Below are 18,975 nucleotides of genomic sequence, written 5' to 3' on the forward strand. Positions count from 1 at the left end.
GGCACAGGAGGGGGAAAAGGCCTGGCAGCGAAGGGGTTAAAAGGTCCCCGTGATAACATACCCACTCACAGGCCCATACAGCCACTCACACACCCACTCACAAACCCATACAGTCACTCACACACCCATACAACCACTGACATATCCACACACACACACACACACCCACAAAACCACTCACACACCCACTCACACACCCACACAACCACTCACACATCCAATCATAGACCATTACATCCACTCACATCTACTTTCACACCTAGACAATTGCTCACACACCCACTCACCTACACATACAGTTGGTCACAAACCCACTCACATATTCCTTTAGACACCCAAATACCCACTCACACACCCAGATACTCACACCCCACTCACAGATCCACACAGCTATTCTAACACCCATATAGCCACTCAAACACCCACAAAACCACTCACATGCCCACTTGCACACCCACACAACCACTCACACAGCCACTCACAGACCCATACAGCCACTCACATTACTACTCACACCCATACAGTCACTCACACACCCACTCCTATGCACATACATTTGCTCACATATCCACTCACATACTGACTTACACACACACTCACATACTCATCTACGTACTCAAACACCCTCTCAAACACCCAGACAGCCACTCACACACCCACAAAACCACTCATATACTCACTGGCAGACTGACACTTGCACTCACACACCCAATCACAGACCCATGCAGTCACTCACACCCACACCGTATTAAATGTGTTGTTGTTTTAAATGAGTGTTTTTGGTTGGGAACAGATCTGCGGATCCACTGCAGAGCCAAAATGTGTTGGTTTGTGTTCAAAGTGTGTTTTAGGTTGAAGATTCACAACAGATTCGCTGGTCTGAGTAGGGAAAGGGTTGGCTCTGAAAAGAGTCTTTGTGTTTATGATGTGCAGATGATTATTACATTCAAGTTGTTGAGAAACATCCTGATGCCTATGTCTATGAAATAGACTCAGTCATTTCTATATATTCAATACATATCGAAGCGTAAGCTGTTGTGATATATAGAGCCCATGTTGTGGGCTAGGGTGAATGCAGAAACACTTTTATTGATATGTTTCCTGTATTTCAATATCCGTGGACAAAAATGTACAAAGCCATGAAAAGCCATGCACGTAGGCTCCGGTGGCATAGCTTGCCAGTGGGGCCTCGTAAATGAGGCTCTTGGTGTTTTAGAAGAAGAGGAGATACCTGTAAATGACTTATTGGGACTTATTTACTCATGGCACCATGAATGTGAAAATTGCTCATACACATCAACTACATATATAGAATCAGAGTGTTTCATTTATTCAATGTTACCAGATTCCAAAAGTGTGACTTTTGAAAGATTAGTGAAAAAAGGTACACAAAATAATGCATTTCCAAAGAGTCAAACAGATGTTCTAATGACTTTACATGTAGCAAGAAGTAGGAAGCATGTTATTTTAATGCTACCACGATGCAGAGCAGATGGTAGTAAATTCTATACTGAGATTACTAACTTTAAAGCAGAACAAATATCTATTTCTGGTAAAACATACACTATTATCGCTATCCTTTTTCATGAAAGAATTAGTATTAGATCTGGTCATTACACTGTCTATTTCAAAAGTAGATGTGCATGGCCAGAATGTAGTGGTAAAAACCTTAATTTCAGACAAAGATTGCCTTGGAAGTGACCAAAATCCTATATTTTGTTTTGGGAACCACAAGTCTAAGGAGGTCAAAGTGGAAGAGTCTAATTATTGTAGATGCATTATCAGGGTTTATGACATCATGCAGCCTACCAAGGGTGTTGTCCTTATAAGATTTTGCCTACACTGGTGAGCCTTATATACCTGCTAGTACGTCTAATGATGAAGTTCTCATTTTCAGCATATGTTTCTTTGGATTAGTGGAGCAAGTTTAGGTCAAATGATCATTTAAAAAAGTGTAGTGAGTGCAATGCTCAGTGTTGCTTATTTGCAGTGGCATACTGTGCAGTTTTAGGATTTTTTTTATATAGCCTATACCAGTGGTTTCCAACCTTTTGACTCCTGAGGACCCCTACTGAATCATTACTGAAAGCTGGAGATCCCCAACCAATTTACATGATTTAAATTTCAAACATCAAAACAGTAATTCACAGAAAAAGGAACAAAAGTATACACCAAACAAATTCTTGAATTACTAAAGCTATAATTATTTTATATTGAAATTAATATGCAAAAATTGAACTATTTTAATGAGAAGGTTGGCAATGCATCTCAGCAACTAACTTTTCAATGTTAGGTTTTAGTTAGAAAAGCTGAATCCTCAGGTCAGAGTCTACGTTTCCCAAGGGATTTCTGTTTTTATGTGTTAGGTAGATAAGATCTGAGAAACCTTCTTTACATAAATAAAAGGGTAAAGGAAGTAAAACCACAAGGGCCTCTCATCTCTATATAGCCTCTTTGTCCCATGTAATTAATTCGTTTTATAGCACCTCTCATACTAGTTTAGAGTGTTGAAGCACTTTAGAGGGGACTACAAGATGTAGGATTCACATGTCATTTACATTGGTAGGCATTTTCTAAGACTGCTTGGTCTGAAGAAGCACAGGCTCAAGATTCAGAACATACAACAGTGATTAGCATTGACTTTAATAATAAGAATGTATTTCTACACAAACAAACCTTTTTTTATTAGCATATAAGCGACATGAAAGACTGGGAAAAAAACATAACTTTCTAGTTTGTACCATTCAGTTTGCATGCTTCTCTTTGATGGCACTTCTTAGCTCACTGTGCTAGATTACGACTGTAACTTATGAACTGCACAGTAACAAAAACATATGTGTGACAGAAGCAGTAACCAACTGTGCTATGCACATAAAATACTGTTCTTTGCATAACACATATTAACCATCTGCATTACTTGATATGTGTCAACACTGCCACTAGACAAAACTCCTATCTCTCTCCAGCATGTACATTAACCACCAGAGTTATCTTGATGCTTTTATTTTTGCCCAAACACTGCTGAATGTACAAGGAACTTTGCAGTGCTTTTAAATCTGCTGCACAAAGGAGGTAATAAATATAAACAAATTGCACATGTTTCTGTCAGAGGCCCCAGCTGGAGACATGCCTTCCTGCCAGCCCAGGCTTGGGGACTGCTTGAGAATGTGTCATGGACCCCTGGGCAGCCTTGGACCACAGGTTGGAAACCGCTGGTCTATTCAATTGTTTTTCCCCACTGTTCAAAGATGATTCTTTATACAGTACATCATGTATGTTGTTCAAGTATAAAAGCTGAGAACAGTAAAAAAGAGAAAATTAAATTTTTATTTAACATAGCATTAATGCAGGGGAAATGTGCAGTGATTTGTTGCTATTATGAAGTTGTACATTGATAAAAATTCTAAGTTTATTTTATAATTTCACAAATTGTAAAACTAATTCACATTTTTTTATACAGATGAATGACATCATCTATTGGAGTATGTGGTTTTCAAATTGGAAAGAGGGTGGGAGAACACTGCCTCACATCCCATTGTTCAGTTTGCCTCCAAGGCATTATGATAAATGTGGTACAAGTTGATGCTTACGTCAGTGGTGGTGGTAGTGTATAGCTTTTCACAGCAGCAAGCCCTTTTTCTGGGGTTACTGGAAATGCTGCCAAAGTCTTATCGGGTCTCACTACCACTCATTGGCACACAGGTGCATCAGGACAGTGGAAGAACACTGCATCTCACCCTAGCATTCATTTTGCTCCAGTGCAATATGGTAAATGTGATACAAGTTCACGCTCACTTCAGTGGTAGTATGTCGTTTTTCACCCTTGTTGGTGCAGCTAGTGCTGTATATTTCTAGAATCGCCTCTGGATTTAGTCCTTCATCTATAGAGAGAAGCAAGCTTTTTTCTGGGATTGCTGGAAATGTTGCCAAAGTCTTCCCAGGTCTCTGTACCACTCTCTGGGACAGGTGCAACACCCAGAGCTCATCAGCTTACTAGCTCAAAGGAGCCTTTTCAAATGAAAGGAAGATGGGAGCACACTGCCTCACATCCCAGCACTCAATTTACCTTCGTTTTTACTACGCTAGAAAAGGTAGATGCAGACTGCACTTAGTAGACTGTTATCCACGACTGATATATCAGGCGTCTGCATGTTTGGTTCACCATCAAAAACCAACAATGTCAGCGTTGAGTATGCCTGACAGGATAGCGGACTGGTAGTAAGTAATTGACAGAAGCATCTGCTATTCATGTCTTCCTTCCTTCAACTAGAATGTTCCCATTGCACACATTTGATATGTACCATCTGCTATGTAATCCATGTCAACCGTTATGAATTTTTCAAAAAAGAGAGTAAAAAAATTAAAAATATAAACATTTTCTGACCATTCTTACATTAGTTTTAACATTATTAAAAACGTTGTGGATAATATCTTACCCAAAAAAACTGTAAGATACATTATTCACTTTTTGGTGAACTTTCAAAAATTCTATTGTTTGCAATACCGGTTTATATATTTTTAAAATTAAAATTAAATACTGTAGCACCAATTGTAGATAAATGATTAATATTCTTGTAACATTTTATATTTTTGTATTTTGTTATGTTCTGAATTTTAATATTTTTGTCCTAAATCCATCAAATGTGTGTCAACATATAACAATGGCACATTGCACTCATATGATGCTTTTTTTTTTACTAAACCCTAGTTTTACTGCCTACAGCAGTGCTTCCCAACTTGTGGTCTGGGGACCCCTGGGGGTCCACGAAGCCTTCTCAGGTGGTCCGCGAGAGCCTAGAAAATTAAAAAATGTTAACAAATATTGACAAATTAGGTCCCCAGCTTCCAGTAATGACTCAGGCGGGGGTCCCTGGATTCCAATGATGATTCAGTGGGGGTCCCTGGGTTCCATTAATGTTAAAGAGGTAACCAATGTGTACCCAGGACCTGTCACCTAAATGCCACAAGTGGACTGCGGCACCCATTGTGCTATCCGCAATAGTGACAATGCTAACTTGACTGCAGGCCTGCCCTCTGTAACATGGATGTGCAGGTTTCAACTTCAATTGTTAACCTGTCAAAATAACCCCCTTTGACAGGCATAAACTTTCCTTTTAAATTTTCATGTGTCATCCATATGTAGGCCCTATTGCCCATACAGGCAGGGTGAATGGGTATTTAAAAGTAGGGCATGTAAAAGTTTAAAGTTAAACATTCTTACAGCGAAAATGCCTTAAAGCTATTTTCACTGTAGCAGGTTTGACTGTTCCATAGGAAAACAATGAGATACAATGATACATGCTACTCCAGTATCTCAGGAATGGGACTAGATGCAAATATAATTAAACATAGTTGTTAAAAATAAAATTCAATGGAAAAGACAGATTTATTCTATTGTTATGGTAAGGTGACTTTTATAAAGGTTACCTTTGCCCTGCCTGAAGCCCCTGGAAGCTGAATCTGCATTTTGCTCTTCCACTTTGGCCAGCCAGCATTTAACTAGGCATGAATGATGTGTGGACTTGCACTTAGGAGCAAAAACCAGGCTGGCCTGAATGGGCAGAGATGAACCCCCCTGAATCTGACAGAATATGCAAGGAGGGCTGGGATGATCCTTTTTGACAATAATGTGTCAAGTCCTGTTTGAATGTCACATTCTGATTGACAGATCTGCTAGGGTTTTGTAAATGATGCTTAGAGTGCCCTTCAAAGAGGACTCCCCTATCACAGGCAAATGGTAGTTGATATTTGGGCAGGGCACTTCTGTTGTCTTCATAGCCTATCAGGCCCCAATCACAGTGGCCTCTTTTGACATTACAGTGCAACAGCCCGGTTGACAGGTCTGCTAAGTTTACATATAACACTTGGGGCTCAGCTTTGTTATTCCAGACTTCTGTCTCTGAGATTGTTGCGGTTACAGGCGCTGCATCAAATTGTATTTTGGTGTTAGATGTGGGCGGACTCTAGAATTGCCATAGCAGACTCCACACTCCACCCACACACTCAAAGCCCAAGTTTAGAGTGGCCAAAGACTTTGACCATCAAAATAAAGGCCTAAAGTGGGTATGGCTAGCCCCAGGAACCTTTACCCCCATTGGTTAGGGTGACTGCAGGGGTAATTCTTGCCCACTAGTTTGTGCCACATACAAATGTGTCACCCGCAGGCAACCACTTTAGAACTCTTCTTTTCCTCAGGTAGATCAGAAGAGGCCTGAACCTCCTGTCTGCAACCTGCAAAAAGCCATGGAGGACTCAACCTGATCTCTCTCTTGTAGTCAGGACAAAGATGTCAACTCCAAGTGTCATAATTATAACTTCCTGTTGAAGCTACAGGGACACAATATGCACCAATATACCCTTTTTCTGAAGATGTCCAGATGACCAGTGGAAACTCGACTCTCCTTTTGGTCTCTGCCTGTGACCCTGTGAGTCTCCAGAAAGTAATATCTTTGTCCAGTACAAACCTGGTTACTGTTTTACACCCATGTGCCATCTCAGTCACTGTCAAATTGTGCCCTTTCCTTTTCCACAATCATTCTTATTCATCACACTTTGTATTTCTTGACAATATATATTATTTAAACCTTAAAAATCATGTGCTCTGTCCCACTTATTGCATTTCTGTCATTTTAATGAATTTTGTTGATTAAATGTTCCTCTACTTTTCTAATTTGTTCATAGATATTTATTGTTTTGCAACTTTATCACTATTTAAGGGCTGCATGAATACTTTACACATTTTCTTTGAGTCTGCCTGTTCTGTGACAAAGCTATCAGGGGGATGATCCCAGAATGATGTAGGGGCTGATTCTAACCCCGGCGGTCTTCGACCGCCGGGGCGAGGGTCGGCGGGAGCACTGCCGACAGGCCGGCGGTGCCCCGCAGGGCATTCTGATAGCGGCGCTTTGGCCGCGGTCAGAAAGGGTAAACCGGCGGTCTCCCGCCGGTTTACCGCTGCCCTCAGAATCCCCCATGGCGGCGCAGCTTGCTGCGCCGCCATGGGGGATTCTGACCCCCCCTACCGCCATCCTGTTCATGGCGGGAAAGCCGCCATGAACAGGATGGCGGTAGGGGGGGTCGCGGGGCCCCTGGGGGCCCCTGCCGTGCCCATGCCAATGGCATGGGCACGGCAGGGGCCCCCGTAAGAGGGCCCCGCAAGGTATTTCAGTGTCTGTCTTGCAGACACTGAAATACGCGACGGGTGCTACTGCACCCGTCGCACCTTCCCACTCCGCCGGCTCGATTACGAGCCGGCATCCTCGTGGGAAGGGAGTTTTTCCCTGGGCTGGCGGGCGGTCTTTTGGAGACCGCCCGCCAGCCCAGGGAAAAACTCATAATACCCTCCGCGGTCTTCTGACCGCGGAGCGGTATTATGGGGGCGGAAATCTGGCGGGCGGCCTCCGCCGCCCGCCAGAATTAGAATCACCCCCGTAGTGACTCTAAGGGGTTACCATGACAGGATTCTGATTTTTTTTTTAATCTGGGTAATTACCCCGTCAACTAATAGCCCAATTTCTTTCTAGGATGTTGACTCCAAATCAATCCCTATGTGATGAACTGGGGAAATTCATCCAAACTAAAGTAGAGGAAGTGTATTACTAAGTCGACCCTAGCAGCAATATCATTCCTGCTGGGTTCAAAATTGAACCTTTTGAATCAAGAGTCAGCTCAGGGAATTTTCTCTTCTGAAGGAGGATGAAGTGACTAAATTAAAATCACCAAGTCTGGGGCTCCTTCCAATCCCTGTACCGCAAAGGTTCTTCATGAGACAGCAGGTACAATAGCAGTCCCCCTTACCAACTTTATGAATGGTATCATTCTCATGGGACAAGTCCCCAGTGTTTGGAAAAAGGCATCCATTCTTTGATTGTTAAATAAACACTCCCTTATCCATAACAAAGCTAAAAGCAATCATCCTATCTCGCTTCTGCCAATGCTGGTGATCATTTTAGAAAGATATCTCAACTCTGAATTAACAGCCTTCTGAGATAAAAATGAAGTACTGGATGGTGTGCAAAATGGCTTCAAGAGGAACCACAGTAGTGAGTCAGCTTTGATCCCCCACTGAGAAGATCAAGTCAATCATGGACAAAGGAGGGAAGGCTGAGAAAATCCTGTCTGATCTATCTGCAGGCTTCAACACCATGAGTCACACTGTGCTGGTAGATCACCTAGATGTCATGGTTATTAGTGGCCCAGCACTCAATCTGCTGCACTCCTTTCTCTCAGATAGAGGGGAAACATCATAATACAATGGGGGGTGAGGCCGCTGATATGACAGCAGTCACATCCCCGCGGAGTTGGTGGTTCGCATGTCAGACGGCCAAAGTCCTTATGAGGCCCTAGGTCTTAGTAACACTGTGTGAAGTAGAGTCACTCAAACACTTCAATGTCTATATTAGTAGGTTGCAGAATCCTAGGTTTCTCCTGGAGCAGACACAGGCCATTTTATGGTGCTTTTTAGTAACATTGCTGTATTGCAACCAGAATGTCGATGAGCCATGGATGTGTGCTTGTTTTTAAATACAAAATCTTCTTTCTCTACTCTTTCATTACTGTCTGTTTATTGCCAACGTTTTTCTATTTTACTTGTCTCTGTCTTGTTGTTAGCTTTTGCTTTCTCACTCTTTTCTGCCTACTGTTGCTCTGCCACTCTCACTTATTTATGCAGGCTTGTTTTTTAACGCTCTCTCTCATTTCAAATAGTTCTTCGCTTTTGCACCTTGCTCTCTTTCTGGTTATTTGCTCCTCAGCACTTTTGCTCTCTGTGCCATATCTCTTATTTTTTGCCACTTTTGCTCTTTTATGCCTTCTTTTTACTTCTGCCACTTTTGCCATTTGTGCTCCTTTTCAGCCTTCTCATGCTCTCCTCTCCCTTTTCTCATGCTCCCCCACTCTCTCTCTTCCAAACTCCTGTGTCCCCACCCAGCCCTGCCCACCTCCACTTTCTTCCCCCAGCCCCTTCCAAACCTACTTATTGTCAGCTGCAGCACCCGTCTGTGCCCCCCTCACTCATCATGGAGAGCTCTGTGGTGTGTTCAACCTGACCTTTGGTGATTGTAGTACTTGTGTGTTGAGCTGGAAGATGTTTGACAGCTACTTTCTTCCTGGACTCTGGCCACAGTACGATATTATAATACATGTGAGCTTTCTCTTGAATAGATTTATTTATTTTCAGCATCTTCTGATCTAGATCTGCGTTACGCACTGATGTTGTGAACTAGATGAGCTGACTACACTTTGGCAAATTCTTCTAGGTGAGTTCTCTCTTTTAGATTCTTGTTGACAGCACGTGACGCTGAATCTAACTGTGTCCATTAGCCAAATGAATAAAGTGCACCATGTGATTTGGTTATACAGTGACCGACTACGTTATGAATAGGAGGTTTACTATAGTAAGAATATTTTCTCTGTGACCAATTGTTTTCTTTGGAATATTTTAGATTTCAAACACACTGGTCTGAATGATTGGATGCTGTTTTGTGGGGCAGAGCGCAAAGCACTCTGTCAAAGGTGTAATCTCTCTGTGGGCTTTCAACCACCCCCAAGTCACGCCCATCAGTTTAGTTGGTTTGTGGGTTTGCCGTTTAAAATTCGCCTGATTTAAGGCATGCATAAATCATGCCTTTCCCGGTGTTTAGCGCGCCTTGAGCGCACCGGTCAACTACTGAAAACATACAAGGCGCTGTGCTTTCGGTATAGTTTCTGGACTACTTTTTCTCTTTAATTCGTAGGCAGCGCGATCTCGCTGGGCAGTAGTCGCGCGCTTTGCGTGACATCAATCCTGTTACATGGATAATTGCACTTTTGCCGATACATTTCACTGCGTGCGAACTTCTGTTTCCTTTTGTGTGTCTGCTTTGCGCTCACGGCGGCCGCTGGCTCGCTTATGTGAAACTGTTTTATTTTCATCTTCAGTTTATGTGGTAAGAAAAGTCAGATTAAGAGTTTAAAATGCTAATAGCTTTAACTCGAGCAAATGCGAGACCCATTGCATTGCAAATGATTGTTTCCCTTTACTTTTTAGATAGCAAGTTGATTGCTTATTATTTTGTCACAGGAGGTGATTTGATATACGTGGCTTGGTTTTTATACACGGTGAATATTGATAGAACTTCTCACACTGTGCACAAAATTTTAACTTTGAACCAACAGTTCCTCTCCTAACCACTTAAGAGGCTGGTTTGACCTTAGTGAAGGTTTATATATTTATTATTAGTCTGTGTTATAATAATTCACTCTACTTGCTCTTGTTCTGAAGAATTTGATGGGCAATTGATCCAGCGATGAAACAAGTGTTCGCTAGAACAGTCAAGACATTATGAATAGAGAATGGATCAAAGAAATGTGTGAATAAATTGTAAGAAGAATACATTATAAGATTATACCAAGGCCTTGATCTTCTTTCTTGGAGTTCTCAGAGATAACTTGTGATATATTATCTGTACTGCAGCCATGTTATACTGCAGCCACAAAAAAACAGAAGTGCAGCAATCATAGTCCAGGATCACAACTATTATAGGTATAGTCACTACAACCAAAGCACAGCAACATGGTTATGCAAAGGAATTTGAATACTCAGGCACCACAATAATGTTCTAATCACAACTAGCAGTTCCCTAGAATCAACCATAACAAGCAGACACATTGTCTGAAATGCTCGAAAACAGCCTCAAAACACAAGCAGAATCTTCATATGCCAGGGCAAAACCATTGTATTGCCAGGAATAACCAGGAATAACCCCAAATGCCCAATGCTAGCTCATTATGCTCATTAGAGCATAATCGTTAATAGGAGGCTGATCCTAGGTGACACGTGTACGGACTCTCCTTATCAGAACCAATCTGAACACAGGTTGCATAGGCCCAATCAAAGGCACAAATCCACTCAACAATTGAGAAAATCAGCTCACATGCAAATCACAGCCCATTTGTCCTTCTCCTGAGATAAATAGCTGCATTTTCAGGGAATATGTTTGCCTGTTATGGGTAAAACATGTTTTATCAAAAATGCAAAATAGGTGAAGGATGGCTGAATCCCTGTGAAACATTCAGAGTAATCAGCAGCGGTTGTTCCCCGTGGGTGTGGAGGAGCATTGCCACCCCACACTAATGTGCAGAAAGCACCACAAATAAAATGGTAATAAAAATATTTTATTACCATTTTATTTTTTACTCTTTCAGACAGCAAACATTGTGCAAAGGCAGGGCCGGGCCAGTGTGTCACTGCTGCCACTGTGTGGCAGCAGTGAGGAGTGGCCAGTTATGTATGAAGTGTGCATGTTGGTTTGGCCGACTACCTTGCTACGGCTTAACTGACATGTGCAATTCAAACCTCTCCATCCGCTGGGTTGGACAGCAGGCTCAGGCCTACAGTGACTTTCGGAGCTTCGAGCCGGTCAGCTCCAGCCAATCAAGACACTTTTTTAATGCAGCTGAACAGCATTAAAACAGTGTTTTGATTGGATGAGAGATTTGACTGTGGGCTTCGCTCTAAGAGGACGTGCTGCAGATCATTGAGTAAGGTAAGTGATTTTTTTAAATTTTATATTAGTTGTATATATTATTGTATATTTTTTGTTTGTGGGTTTTTTGCACCCCCCCCAATGGTTTTTGCCACAAACTGCCACTGATAATCAATAGGAACTATCCTATCTTGTTAATTTCAGATAAATTTCATTTATGTTGATGTCATAAAAAAATGGCATGGATCCAGCGTTCCTTAGCTAACTTTTCAAACCTGTGATATAAACTAATTATGTCATCCACGTATATAGTAAACGCTATAAACTGAATTGCATCTTGATACTTGAGTTAACATTTTGGCCCTCATTATGACTTTGGCAGTCTTTTACAAAGACCGCCAAAGCCACGGGCACCAGAAGACAGCCAGTCCTGGTGATCTTCCACCCACCATGTTACGAGTACTGCTGGATTTCTGCCACATTTTGGTCAGAAATCCAGCAGCAGTTGTGCAGGTGGGCGAAGGTGCATGGGCAGTACCACCACCGGCCCGCCCCGCCAAAAGGACTCCACCAGTCGTATTACAAGCTGTAATATGGCCTGGTAGTGTCCTGATGGCGGGGCGCTGCTGGCGGTGGAAGCGCCTGTTCTCATTCCCTGCTGGACGGCCTCTTCACCGGATAAGGTAAGTCAGTTGTCCAACAGGGGAGAGGGGTGGGAGGGTGGGGGTGTTTTGTGTAAGTGTGTGAGTGGGCGTTTGTCTGCATGTGTGTATGTAGTATGCATGTTTGTCTGCGAGTGTGTATGCAGGTATGAGTGTTGTGGTAAATGCGTGTATGAGTGTTGCAGTGAATGCGTAAATGAATGTTGAAATGAATGCATGTATGAATGTTGAAATGAATGTGAGTATGAATGTTGAAATGAATGAGAGTATGAGTGTTGTAGTGAATGTGTGTATGGATGCATGTGAGTGAATGTGTATATGTCAGAGTTGGTGAATGAGTGTATGCAGTGTGCATGTGGGTGTCTGTGTGCATGTGCATGTATGCGGGGAAGGTGGGTGGGGGCGCTGTACTTGGAGGAAGGTGAGGGAAGGGGGTGCTGTACCTGGTGGGGGGGATGCTGTACCTGGAGGGGGGGTGAGGAGATGGGGGAGGGAGTTTTGGGGGGGCATTGTGCTTGCTGGAGGTGGTGGGGGAGTTGTTTGCCGGTGACAGGGAAAAAATTCCCTGTCACCAGTAGCCTTTTTGACATTTTTTTCTTGGCTGTGCTACCGTCGCGGAAACCCTGGTGGAAAGGTGCCTCATAATACCACCGGCAGTCTTCTGTGGACCGCTGGGTCGGAAATGCTAATATCCGGCCCAGCGGGTCCAACCGCCCTGGTGGTATGAGTGGTGATGTGGCGATTGGCAGAGGCCAACCCCCCACACTTATAATATGGCAGTCTTCACTGCCAGCCTGTTGATGATGAAACTGCCACCATGGCCCTGGTGGTCAGAAGACCTCCAGGGTCATAGTGAGGGCCTTTGTATTTACACCAGTTTAGTAGTACTCATTTTGTAGACTCGAGAGACTCACCCTGTAGAAATTGCCACCCTGACTGCATTGTTAAAATTGCTGAGCTCTTCTACCAGTTACAAGTTTCCACAAATATACTCCAGATATAGCCAAAGGAAGTATAGAAAATAAAGAGGACAAAATGCTTATTATAAGCATGTTCTAAGAAGACACAGGGCCTTGTAACGAGTGCTTTGGTGTGGGTGTTGTTCATTCACTACCCTCAGAACTAATGGTGGAGATGGTCTCATTAACTCGGTCAGTGCAGAATTAATGGAGATTACTGGCTGAACCATGAGAATCCACTGCGCAATGAGGGATTATCAGGTGAATCAATACACCAACGTATCCATGCGTACACACACACAACACACATTGTAATGCATGATTTTGTGCCTTTAGTGCACAAAATTCAGTGACATAAAATCCCATATTTCAAAGGGAACCTTCAAATATGGAAAATATTTCACAGTTGTGCAAGTGTGCAGGAAACATGTTTAAAATCTCTCACCATCTCTCACCAGACTAATCTTTTTACGTTGATGGAGATGGCGAAGGAATCAACAATATTAAACAATTTAGATTTCTGTGAAGCCCATTTGGCCACACAATAAGGACCAAAAATCCGAAATTAAAATTAAGTGAGTTATTTCCAATCAATAGTCAATCTAATGTATTCGTGGGTCATAAAAATGTTGAAAAGGTACAGAATTACAGATGGCAAGCACAATTTAGCACTCGGTTCAGTCTCATCTAATTAAGTTACAGAGCAATAACAATCACAGCAATACAGAAACTAAGAATTGGAAAGTGGGGTTCCATAAAGAAACTCCTGCTCTCACTTCTAAAAATTTAAATTATTCTAAAATCATCTAGTCAGAAATTCTAAGTCAAGAATAATGATAGTTGGGATGGAATCTTAAGGGAATTCGGAAAGGCAAGAAGGTGTCAGCATAGCAGGTGTCAGCATGGCGAAGGCTTCAGTAGAAGTCCTCCAATGAAAAAGAATAAGTGTTTTGCATCAGTTTCTTCCCTCAAAAGATCAATCAGCTTTGGATCCTTCATCTGTAGTCAAAACACCACCTGAATTTCTCATCCACAGGTCCTGGACAGTTACTACGACCTTGGACATCCTACATTCCTGGTACATGGTGGATAGGAGGCTTCAGCTGCTCATTAAATCTTCATGTCTCTTGCCAAGATATTTTTCTCACAGACCTTACTATCAGCAAAAATAATACATATGACAATACTCCTTTTCAGTAGCCAACAAAGTCTTGAATCGCACCTGCAAAGGAAAAGAAAACACTATCTAGGCAAAACTCATTTTTTAATTAAGATCTTCAGTCAGTTAAGTTACCCTGACTTTAACTATACCATTGATGTGCATTTTGAATACATGATTATACATGTGCATGTTAACGTTCAGATTTAACATAAATGTGAAGAAGAATACAATTGATTTTTAATAAATGCAACTTAAAGAATAAATGTAAAACATGAATAATGAATACATTTAAGCACTTTATATGAACATTTGTATGCATGTTATAAAACTTTAGTCTTTCAGTGACTACGTTACATTTATACGTTTTAACATCAATTTATGTTAATAATATTAAGGCACACAATAAAGATAATGTCAAATGTAAATGTATAATTTACACAATGATGACAGGTAGAGGATAGAGTCTAAATTGTGCTACTCCAGTTTCTTGTGAGGCACCGGGTTCTTCATCACAATGACACACTCCAAACAACTCTGCAGAGCTTAAACATTGTCAAGGTCACAAGGATTATGTGGCAAGGAGGACCAAATTATGCATCAAGGCTATCTAGATTATGCAGGAAAAAATTGAGTTTATGTGGCACATTCTCTGTTAGTATGATTTTATCCCTTTGAGATAAAAACAAAATTTCTAGTGAAATCCTCAATTTCTTTACAAATTATGTGGCAAATGCAGAAGATTCATAATTGTGCTCTAAATCCCATCCCTGAATCACTGATTTCCACTGATCCTCAGATTGCCCATTGTTTTATTAACATTTTATTTAAAATAGGTAAATAAAGCCTAAACATTATAACTCCAGACATAGCCTATTGTTAACTGCTCTTTGATAAAAACTGCTTTTTTCAAGCTAAGTGCTCCAAAATGAACATGTAATATGAAAAGTAAACAAGGGGTACAATGGATAATGTGATACTATAGTAACTGCTCTGGGTACTTCTGACATTTACAAACCACTCTGTCTGTGGTCTCTTAGTTTATGATGTCACCAGAACCTCTGGACCAATACCTTCTCATCTTTAGGCCAAGAACAGCGCCACTGCTTCATTCGCATTTTCAGAGCAGGCGGCTTCCCCATCCTATCGTTCCAGCAAGGCCACGTCACCACCTTCCAGAGCGAGCCACTTCCTCCATCATTTGCCCTAAAGCAGGGCCACCTCGCCATTCTTAATCTCCAAGTAGGGCAACTTCACTCATGATTCTGTCCAAAGTAGCCTGCTTTCCCATCCTTCATCCTAGAGCAGGCTACATCACTCATCCTTCAGTCTCAAGTTGGGTTACATCCCCTATCCCTTGTCTCCAAACACATCACTTTCCCCTATTCTAACTCTCAGAGCAGAGCCACTTTTCTACCCTTTGTCTCGGAGCACATCACTTTCCCCTGTTCTCACTCTCCGAGCAGAGCCAGTTCCCCATCCATTAGCACAGAGTAAGAGCACTTACTTTAGAGTGACCATCAGTCTGCAATTTACATGGGCTGTCCGTAAATTAATTCTAATGTTCGTTGTCTGTGATAGAAGTTCCCACAGGTGGCATTTTTCTGCAATTTTAACCTTTGTGCTAAAAGAAAATGTTAATTCTGACAGTTGAGATGGCTTAGCTCAAGGGGTAGGGAGAGAGTCTCCTAAGGGAGGGGCAGACAGCCAAAGAAGAAACAAGCCTTCTTGCCAGGATGTCTGCTGTCTGAATTAAATGTAGCATGTGAGAAATTGGTCAATCTCCAAAAGTAAAGACTGCTTGGATTCTGTATAGGAGTCAATTGATGGAACCAATTTAAGCTTCCTGATGACATAGATTTATTCTTATGCGGGGTGTTGGAAGGATGTTCCAAGCTAAGCAGTGCACTGCATGCTGTTTTTAATGGACAGTTCAAAAAACTGTTTGCACTTGGTACAATCTGTGTATTACTAAAATCCTTACTTTGGAAACACATTTTAGATTTTTTGCGGCAGCCTATCTTCTACTGTGAGTAATGCAAGCTTACAACAATGACTTGCACATTGCACATTCACAGTGCTTTCTGAGACCAGCACGGACACCCTAGTACTAGAAATATACAGATCACTTTTCCCTATGACCAAACAGGATTCAATTCTGTGTGCCTCTGGTTGCGGACACATTTATCTGCAGTAATCACGTTACCAAAAAGAGGTTTTGTAACATAAAATAGCTAATTTCCCACTGACGAGTTTAACTTCCATCTTTTTTTCAATTTTCAATTAAGATGTGCATTATGATGTGTGTTACTTTATATACAATTATTTGATGGTGAAAGTTCCACAAAATAGTTTCAGAATATTATGTTCGTTTTAGCAATACCTTCGATTTTGTCTACAGACTCACTGACCCCGTCCTCATTGTATTCAGGATCACAGTATCCATACCTGTTTAATGTGCTTCCAGCACTGGGTGGAATAACTATGTAAAGTCTGAAAAAGCCTGTGATATTAGCATATACTGTCCTGCAGTCCCTCACCTTCACTATGTACCTTTTTTTTAAAGAAATATTGTGTCAGATTAATCTGTGTTTACTTAACACAGTGTACTTATTCATGCGATATAATTGTACAAAAACACTGTCCTTTGGTGTTAAATCGGATTTAAGAGAATTCATTAATCTAGTTAATCGATAAATTGCACTAGGTTTGACCAGGAATCCTGGGTTCAAATTATCCCATCAGGTCATTGCAGGACTAACTTGTGTGACCTAAGTAAGATCAAGTTATTAGAGGTGTCTAATTTACTTGATAGTGACATTTGAGAGCACTTTAAAGTAATTCAGTTAAAGGTGTAGCCTTTACACAAATCTCACTTGTATGTGCTTTAGTAGCATGTAATGTGCTACTAACTAAAAATATCATTGGCCATGATGTAAGGGACCTCAGACCTTTGGTTCACTTTGTTCACTCATGGCTTTGTCAGGAGTAGGGGTTAATACTAGGGGTGGGCAGAATGTTTCATTCCACCTGCAGAATTGCTGGATATTGGTTGATTCTGTGTTAATTTCATAAAGCGGAGTTCCAAATTAATTACACCAGTCACCACATGGCAGAATTGTTTCCATTGAGGCTCCAGAAATGTGACCTGGCGAGCGGGATTGGACTCCCCTAGCATGATTTTCCAACTCAGGCGATTGCAGTCAGAAGGCTGCTTTTTGAGTAGATTTGCTGCCACTCAAGTAGATTTTCTACTCGAGCTGCAGCAAAACCAACTCAAATGGCTGTGCACTCTTGCGCACCACATGGTGGAGTTCATGCTGATTTTTCAGCACTACTCACACTACCAGAGAAAATAGCAGCACTAGTAGTGCAACGTGCATATTTTCCACCCATTGGTGGAACTCCGCGGGCATTCGCAGACTTTTTATGTAGCTCTGCAAGTTCTGCCCACCCCTCGTTAATCCATGTTTTAAAGTTCATGTTCAGAAACGTTCACTTTAAATTAACATCATGCAATGTTGTGAACTAATATACTAAACTGAAACGCTTCATTACACCAAAGAAACAGTTTCTACATTTTAAAATGTTTGTTATGTTCTTATATGTTGCTTGTTATGTAATTTGCATCTCAAATATTTTGAAGGTTCTGTATATTCTTTGGGACTTAGGGATGAGCCAGACCACTGGTTCGGAATTAGCTCAATTGCAGAGCCTTTTAAGACAAGGGCACAGTGGGCAATTGCCCAGAGCACTACCTTCCAATAGTCCCGGACTCTGCCCGAATCCCACAAGCGCTATCAATGGACCATTGCACCACCAAAGTTTGCCAGGGTGGGTGGGTGCTGCTTAGTCAACAACTTGGCAGTGCGTCTCCTGTTTCTGGCCTCTCTGCTTAGACTACTCTCTAGGCACACAATATTTTCCGACACTCATAAAGGGCCCATCATTACTGATTTTAAAAATTGTCCCTCCTTGGCTTTCTCGTCCTTATTTGCCCAGATCTTAGCAATGACCATTTAAATCAGTCGCTGCAGATCTCTCAACTGATCTAAGATAATTGCAGAGTCGCTAACATACACTCATACAGCAGTGGAGCTTTCTTTGTGCTGTGAGACTTCAGAGCACTTGTGGGTACTACACATCCTGACAGTATGTAAGAAACTGTCACCCACACCATCCGCTTGCTCATAATTTTTTTTAGCTTTGACTAATGGAGGATGAGGTGGGCGTGGTGTTTTTGTTCAACTTGCCTAAACTAGTAGAAGGTGAAAAAAATCACTTCCCTTAATGTTTCCCAAACTGTTTGCCTTAGGTTTAAAAATGGTTAGATACATAATAAAAAATGTGCTGTTGCATGTTTTCCAACAATGAATGGGTGGAATTGATTAGAGGTGATGCACTTGACACTGTGCCCAAGGGCAACAATTTCCTATTTAACAAACACATAGGCGGTCATTCTGACCGCTGCGGGCGGCGGTTGCCGCCCGCCATGCGGTTACCGCCGAATGACCGCCCCGCGGTCAAAAGACCGCGGCGGCCATTCCAACTTTCCCGCTGGGCCGGCGGGCGACCGCCAAAAGGCCGCCCGCCGGCCCAGCGGGAAAGCCCCTGCAACGAGGAAGCCGGCTCCAAATGGAGCCGGCGGAGTTGCAGGGGTGCGACGGGTGCAGTGGCACCCGTCGCGATTTTCACTGTCTGCAAATCTGTATGGGGCCCTGTGAGGGGGC

This window comes from Pleurodeles waltl, chromosome 7 (assembly GCF_031143425.1).
Source record: "Pleurodeles waltl isolate 20211129_DDA chromosome 7, aPleWal1.hap1.20221129, whole genome shotgun sequence".
NCBI lineage: Eukaryota > Metazoa > Chordata > Amphibia > Caudata > Salamandridae > Pleurodeles > Pleurodeles waltl.